The following is an 8,024-nucleotide window of genomic DNA, read 5'->3' as shown; positions in this document are numbered from 1 at the left end:
GTGAGAATATAGTAGGTGGGGGTAGAGCTGGTTGTGCAGCGGTATGGTGGAGCGATGGTTGCTGCAGGTTGTAGGCTTGTCGGAAGAGGTGGATCTTCAGGATCCTTTTGAAGGTTTCCACGGTAGGCGAGAGTCTGATATGTTGGGGTAGAGAGTTCCAGAGTAGGGGGGATGCACGGGAGAAATCTTGTATGCGATTGTGGGAAGAGGAGATAAGAGGGGAGTAGAACAGGAGATCTTGTTAGGATTGGAGGTTGCGTGCAGGTAAGTACCGGGAGACTAGGTCACAGATATATGGAGGAGACAGGTTGAGGATGGCTTTGTATGCCGTGGTTAAGAAAGTTCTAAAATTCTACAATAAGGATGACTCCTGATCTGTCTGTTGTAGTTAACCGCTTCCCGACTGCCCACTGTACATAAACGTCGGCGCTGCCTTGGCTCTGTGCAGCGCCGACATTTATAAACGGTCGGTGGTCCCGCAGCGCTCAGGACCCCCAGGGTCCTGCAGGCTCTGCGGTTGCGGTTCAGATGAGTAACAGTGACAGGGGACTTCATCGGGACCTGATTGGATCAGGTCCCAATGATGTTAACCCTTTGCTATCTTCTAGATGCCGCGATCTATAGCGATCGTGGCATTTAGAAGATAGTGAGAGGAGAGGGGGTCATCCACTTCCCTCTCCAACGGCCCCCTGATGTCTGAGAGGACCTGCCATTGTCATGGCAGTCGGAGGTCACATGACCGCCTCCGGGTCAGCCATGTACGGTGTCCTGCTAGACTCAGCCTGCAGTTGAAGTCTAGCAGGAGACACTGACTGTGAAACTGTCAGCAAAGCTCTCATGCAGTGCAATACATGTCTATTGCATTGCACGAGAACAGTGATTAGAAAAAAAAAAAAAAAAGGGACCAAGTAAAAATGTAAAAAAAGTCTAAAAAATGTTTTCAAACTGTTTAAAAAAAATCACAAAATAAATAAAAATAAATAAATAAAATATTAAACCAATAAATCCGTATATTTATGCAAAAACAAGAAAAGTGCACATATTTGGTATCGCCTTGTCCGAAACAACCCGATCTATAAAATCATCACACTAATTAACTCCTTCTGTGCACACTGTAATAAAAATAAATAAAAAACGGAGCAAAAAACTAAGCTTTTTCATCATATCGCCAAGCAAAAAGTGGAAAAAAATGCGATCAAAAAGCAAAATGGAAATAAAAATGGTACTGCTGAAAACGTCATCTTGTTCCACAAAAAAAAGCCGCCATACAGCTCCATCAGCCAAAAATTAAAAAGTTATAGCTCTCAGAATAAAGCGATGCAAAAAAAATATTTTTGGTATAAAATTGTTTTATTGCGTAAAAGCGCCAAAACATGAAAAAAAATGCGGTAAGTGTAGTATCGCTGTAAACGTACTGACCCAAAGAATAATGCTGCCTTATCACTTTTACCACACGCAGAACGGCATAAAAAAAAGACCTCAAAAAACAATTCCTGAATTGTTGGTTTTTGTTAATTTTACCTCACAAAAAACTAGATTTTGCAAAAAAGCGTCTTTTAGTGTGTGACAGCTGTCAGTCATAAAAACCCGATATAAATCTGGTAGCTCTGTAATCGCACTGACCCGAAGAATAAAGTAATCTAATCAGTTATATCACACTAGGAACGGCATAAAAAATAAATAAAACAAATATTATTCACCTGCTACTGATTTGTTTATTATGTCTCCCAAAGATCGCAGTAAGGTTCGGCGTACATTTATCTTGCGCTCTGCGTTGAGCACTTACACCAGAGTTTCCGTGTAAATCTCTGAAATACGTGATTCAGACGGAACCCATGACGGAAGATTCCCTGTAGTGAGGCAGATATAGGCCACTGTGGATGCAGTCTGGCCTGTGATCCCACGGTGTCAGTTTTTTTAAGCGTGCATAAAAGTGCGGTTGACCACAGTTTTGTGCACTTCTGAAAAAAAAGGACACCGCTAAACAGAGGCCAGACGGAGTCCAGAGTAACTCTGCTGCCTCATTACAGTGAATGGATCCCGCAGGGGTTTCATCTGAATTATATCACTTGGAAATTTAGATGGAAACCCCGATGTAAGTGCTCAGCATAGAGAGCCGGATAAACAATATGTAAAATGTTCCCAATAAAAGCTTCAACTCAGTCCTCAAAAAAAGCTAGTCCCCACTCAGGTCCATTATCTGTTAAAAATATAAGGGACTTCCAAGTTACTGGTAGCAGAAAGGCTCAGGAAAAGCGAAATGGCCCTTGCCCCCCAAAAGAAATTTAGAAAATGTTGTGCTCCCAAATCCAAATGCCTATTCTACAATAATTTATTATCCAATTGTTAAATAGCGCTCCGTCCCTCCCAGATCTAGCCGTATGGCTGAGCGGTACGATACAGCCACATATGGGGTATTGACACTTTTAGAAGAAATTGTGTGACACATTTCGGCACCATTTTTACCCATTGCCCTGTGTGAAAATGTAAAATCTGAGGGTAAAAATTTTTTTGCGGTAAAAATATAATTATGTTTTCTTCACTGCCCAATGGTATAAATTTAAAAATTAAAAAATACTCACTACTTCCCTAGATGAATTCCTTGAGAGGTGTAGTTTACAAAATGGGGTCACTTGTGGGGGTTTCTGCTGTTTCGGCATGTCAGCGACTCTTCAAATGTGACATGGTGTCTGCAACCTATCCCAGCCAACATAGCGCTTCTTTCTCTTCCGAACCCTGCCGTACACCAAAGCAGTGGTTTTCCCCCACATATGGGGTATCAGCGTACTCAGGAAAAATTGCACAACAAATTTCATGGCGCAATTTCTCCTGTTATCCTTATGATAATGCAAAATTAGGGGATGAAAAACATTTTTTGTGGGAAAAATGTGAAAATTTTATTTTTACGGCTCAATATTATAAACTTCTGTGAAGCACCTGGGAGTGCAAGGTGCTCACCACACATCTAGATAAGTTCCCTAAGGGGTCTAGTTTCCAAAATGGTGTCACTTGTGGGGGGTTTCCACTGTTTAGGCACATCAGGGGCTCTCCAAACGCAACATGGCATCCGCTAATTATTCAAACAAATTTTACATTCAAAAAGTCTAATGGCGCTCCTTCTCTTCCGAACCCTGCAGTGCGCCCAAACAGTGGTTTTCCCTCACATATGGGGTATCAGCGTGCTCATGAGAAATTGCACTACAAATTGTGTTGTCCATTTTTTCCTGTTACCCTTGTGAAAATAAAAAAATTGGGTCTAAAGTAACATTTTTGTGAATAAAAGTTAAATGTTCATTGTTTTCTTCCACATTCCAATAATTCCTGTGAAACACCTGGAGTGTTAATAAACTTCTTGAATGTGGTTTTGAGCACCTTGAGGGGTGCAGTTTTTAAAATGGTGTCACTTTTGGGTATTTTCTGTCATAAAGGCCCCTCAAAGTCACTTCAAACAAGATGTGGTCCCTAAAAAAATCGTTTTGTAAATTTTGTTGGAAAAATGAGAAATCACTGGTCAACTTTTAACCCTTATAGCTTCCTAACAAAAAATAATTTTGGTTCCAAAATTGTGCTGATGTAAAGTAGACATGTGGGAAATGTTATTTATTAACTATTTTGTGTGAAATATCTCTCTGATTTAAGGGCATGAAAATTCAAAGTTTTAAAATTGCAAAATTTTCTAAATTTTCGCCAAATTTCTGATTTTTTCACAAATAAACACAAGTGATATCGAAGAAATTTTACCACCATCATGAAGTACAATATGTCACGAAAAAACAAACTCAGAATCAGGGGGATCCATTGAAGCGTTCCAGAGTAATTACTTCATAAAGTGAAAGTGGTCAGAATTGAAAAAATTGGCCTGGTCACGAAGGCAAAAACAGGCTCTGGCGCGAAGTGGTTAAGGGAGTCTATCAGCAAAAAATGACTGTTCAAATCAAGCACATGGGTTCCATGGAGCCTTGGCATGGAGTATTTTGCATCTATCTACGCCACCTCTTTAGAGATTGACAGCTCTGGCTTTACAAGAGTCAGAGGATGGCAGAGAGAGATGGAAAACAAGTAGTTAGGGAGGTGCACTGAACTGCTCTACCACGCTAAGGGAGCATTGAGTGCCTGTGCTTGATTGGAACTGTCATTTTTGGCTGTCAGACTCCCTTTAAATACTTAATCATAAAAAGGAGGAGAAAAATTATTCAGTTTACCCTCCTATCGGCCAGCAATCACAGGAAACATATTGCACAGGAGCACATGGGAGAGTCATTCACAGAAAGATTAAGCAAAAGGTCCATAAGACATGGGAGTTATTACACGTTTTGAATCTTTGAACTCACATAACATAAATGCTGTAACATACCTGGCGGCGTCCTTGCATGGTGGTCCATCTCCCACTGTGCAAGAGCGCGCACTTGATCTCCAGTCCAGAATGTCTCTCTGGCTTCCCTCCATGCTGTCTGTTTGTGTCTGCTTCTGCTGCTTAAGGGCGGCGCCCGATCACTTCCTGCTTTTTGTACCTGCTGTGGGTCACACCCCTTGTGCGTCCTCAGCCTATTGCTGTCTGTCACCTGGTATATAGCTCAGCTGCTCCCATCTATCCCTGCCTGAGCATAGTGTTTCTTTCAGTGTGTGCTTTCACTCTGAAGGTGCCAGGTCCCGTTCTTTGTCTCCTGTCTTGCGGTATCAGTTCCCGTGTCTGAACTGAGTCCTGTCTATGTCTCCTGCCTTGCGGTATCAGTTCCCGTGTCTGAACTGTGTCCTGTCTATGTCTCCTGCCTTGCGGTATCAGTTCCCGTGTCTGAGCTGAGTCCTGTCTTTGTCTCCTGCCTTGCGGTATCAGTTCCCGTGTCTGAACTGAGTCCTGTCTGTGTACTCTTGCCTGCTGCCTTTCCTGGAGGCTGTATTTCCAGGCCTGTCTGAACACGCTCCTAGCCTGTTCCTCCCGCCTTCTAGGGGCCGATTACCTAGATCCGTTCCTGTATCTTGTCTGTCCTGTCTGTACACGCTCCTTGCCTGTTCGTCCCGCCTCTCTGGGGGCCGATTACCCAGACCTGCTCCTGTATCTTGTCTGAACACGCTCCTTGCCTGTTCGTCCCGCCTCTCTGGGGGCCGTATTCCCAGACCTGCTCCTGTGTCCCGCTGCAGTGTCGGTCTCGTCCGTACACTCAGTTCCAGTCTGTACTCTCTCCTATCTTTCATCTGTCTTTTCTCTATGTCCGTTCCTTTCCTTTTTCTGCAGAGTCTGAACTCGTACCTAACTCCTGCCTGTTGTCTCTGTACTCCCGTTTGTGAGTTTGTGGTCCACTCGCTACTTCACTGCAAGTACCCTGTGGGTGTCTGGCTCTGCCTTTCCCTTCCTGTCTGTTCCGTGTGAACAGAGCCCTGTCCCCACTACTCAGCCTTGCCTGCTCTGACTCCTTTGCTCACTGCTCCGGCGGTTCTAGTCTGCTCTGACTCCTTTGCTTACCGCTCCGGCGGTTCTAGCCTGCTCTGACTCCTTTGCTCGCTGCTCCGGCAGCCTTGCTCCACTCTGACCCTTTTGCTCGCTGCTCCGGCAGTCTTGCTCCACTCTTGCTCACCGCTCCAGACGGCCTCGTCCTGCTTTACTCTTGCTCACTGCTCGGGCAGTCTCGCTCAGCTCTGATCCTTTGTTCACCGCTCCTGGCGGCCTTGTCCTGCTCTACTCTTGCTCACCGCTCCAGGCGGCCTTGTCCTGCCCTGTTCTCGCTCACCTCTCTGGGCGGCCTCACTCTGCTGTGTTTGTCCGCCACATCTGTGGTTCTGTTCCTGAGTCCCAGTGTGTACTGGGTCCTATCCCGCCAGTGTCCCTACCTGCTAGTGCCTCCCTGTCTGCACTCTAGCTGTGCTTGCCTGTACCCCTCTGCCTGTATTGTTCCTGAGTCCCAGTGTGTACTGGGTCCTATCCCGCCTGTGTTCCTACATGCTAGTGCCTCCCTGTCTGCACTCTAGCTGTGCTTTCCTGTACCCCCCTGCCTGCATACCCGCCTGCCTGCATACCAGTCGTGCCTGCCTATACCCACCAGTCTGTGTGCCAGCCTACCAGTCTGTTCCTGTATTCCCCTGTGTGGGTCAACAGCCGTGTCCGGGGTCTGTCCTGGAGTAGCACCTGGTCCCTCTGCTCGGTTCCTCCTTGGTGCACTGGCGTCGTATGCCGTCGTGCCACCTTGGTCGGATCGGGCAGATACTTAGTTACGCCCCTCCAGGCACTCTCCGGTTCATGGCACAGTGGAATCACTACATAAACACGCACACGCCAGTCAGTCCGGGAGTGTGCATAACAAATGCGTAATAACTCCCAGGTCTTATACACCTTTTGCCTAATCGTTTTATGTAATATACACTGATCAAGGTGTTTTTAACAATTTTGGAGTAAACATTGATTTGATCTATTCACGTGTGCTGGGTCCCCCACTACCTTCATCCCTTTAAGTAATTGTATTCCTCATGAAATAACAATTTTGGAGCTTCTTTTCATAGATTTCTTTGTTATTCTGTTCCTCTGGTAATCCTCCTAGGAATGTATAAATAAATTGACAAATAGGAATTATTATCCCCTTGCCAAAGGGGTGTGATCTTACACAGGCAGGCACTGTCATCACTGATTGAATGTGGTGAATGTAGGGACACACCTCAGCTAGAAACTCACAGTTGTCAAGGTCAGTTCACCAATTTTTAGTAGGTTTAACAGATGAATGGCAGAATGCAGTGTTCTAAGACAAGATGCTCCGGAATTGTTATATTATAAGTAATTCCCCAATTTACTGAACAGATTTGTTAGGAAGGCAGATAAGAAACCCTGTATATGCAGCCTACTCTTCACTAGCGACAGTGGCTAAAAAATCCCCTTTTTGGGATCAGTGTGAGTCCCAGAAGTTGGACACTTCCCATATTTTTTTTATTAAATGTTCAACATACAGTATCATAAATGAGATTTCAGAAGAAAGGGGTATTTTCATGTAATGAATGAGTGAGAACTTTCTAGTGTAGAACTTTTTAGCAAATCGAAGTTTATAACTATCTGTTAATTGGAAGGAATATTTTATGAAGGGACTATAAAACTGACCACACCAGTGAGTTCTGGCACATGTACAGGTCTCTTACTTCATAGTGTAAGATTTTCCTAATGCAGAAGCACAATTAGTGCCTTGTCATTTCAAAAATGACTTAATACTTATTCCAAGAGAAAAAATGTGGATTTACAATGCAAGGAAATGGGCAGAACATAGAAGAGTATACTGTGTGACTAGGAGTGTTATAGATGGAATATTATACCATATATTATTATATTATCTAGCATGTATTTAGGGATAGCCACGTATAGTAAATTTTAGGGACTCCATGAGCAGGAATGGAGAGCATGATCAAGCTGCCACTTTAATTGTTAAAATTACAGAGATACTTTGACTAAAGGATGACCAGAGATTCATCACTTAGGGTAGACAGGTAACTGAATCCTATTCATAGACAGAATGTCACGGGTGTGTCAGATGTGACAGACAGTCGCCGTGCAGTTGGTTGCAGGAGAGCTCTTCGTTTGGCATTATAGACACCTTCTTAGATCTGTCTCTTCTTAGATCTGTCTGACCCAGTGGCTACCTCCCTCCAGCTAATTGACACCCAGGCCTGGGTGTTTAAATACTTCCTGTTTGCTATAGAGAGGTGCCGGTGATATTCATATGACCCCTTGTGAAGGCTTGGAGCTGTTGCAATCTGCTTACTTTCTCTTTGGTGCTAAGAGGCCGTGTGTGTAATCTCTCTGAAGTTGGCTCAAGCTAAGTTACTTCCCCCGTGTCTGTCTCCTCTTGCTGTCTTTAGTTGCTAGTGGGGACTGACTAGCGCTCATCCCCCCTTCCCTATCCAGGGCCTAGCTCTAGGGAGATACAGGATTTTAGGTTCCTGATCGGCGATTGGTGAGAAACCAATATAGGGACAGTAGGGAAGACAGGTTGATATCAGATCAGCCTAGGAGGTTTCCACCCCTTCTTTCCTTAGTGTCTGGGCTCCCTTCC

The sequence above is a fragment of the Phyllobates terribilis genome, unplaced genomic scaffold (genome assembly GCF_046119375.1).
Source record: "Phyllobates terribilis strain yellow unplaced genomic scaffold, ASM4611937v1 Scaffold_3__8_contigs__length_932513732, whole genome shotgun sequence".
Classification (NCBI taxonomy): Eukaryota; Metazoa; Chordata; class Amphibia; order Anura; family Dendrobatidae; genus Phyllobates; species Phyllobates terribilis.
This window is presented reverse-complemented; position numbering follows the sequence as displayed.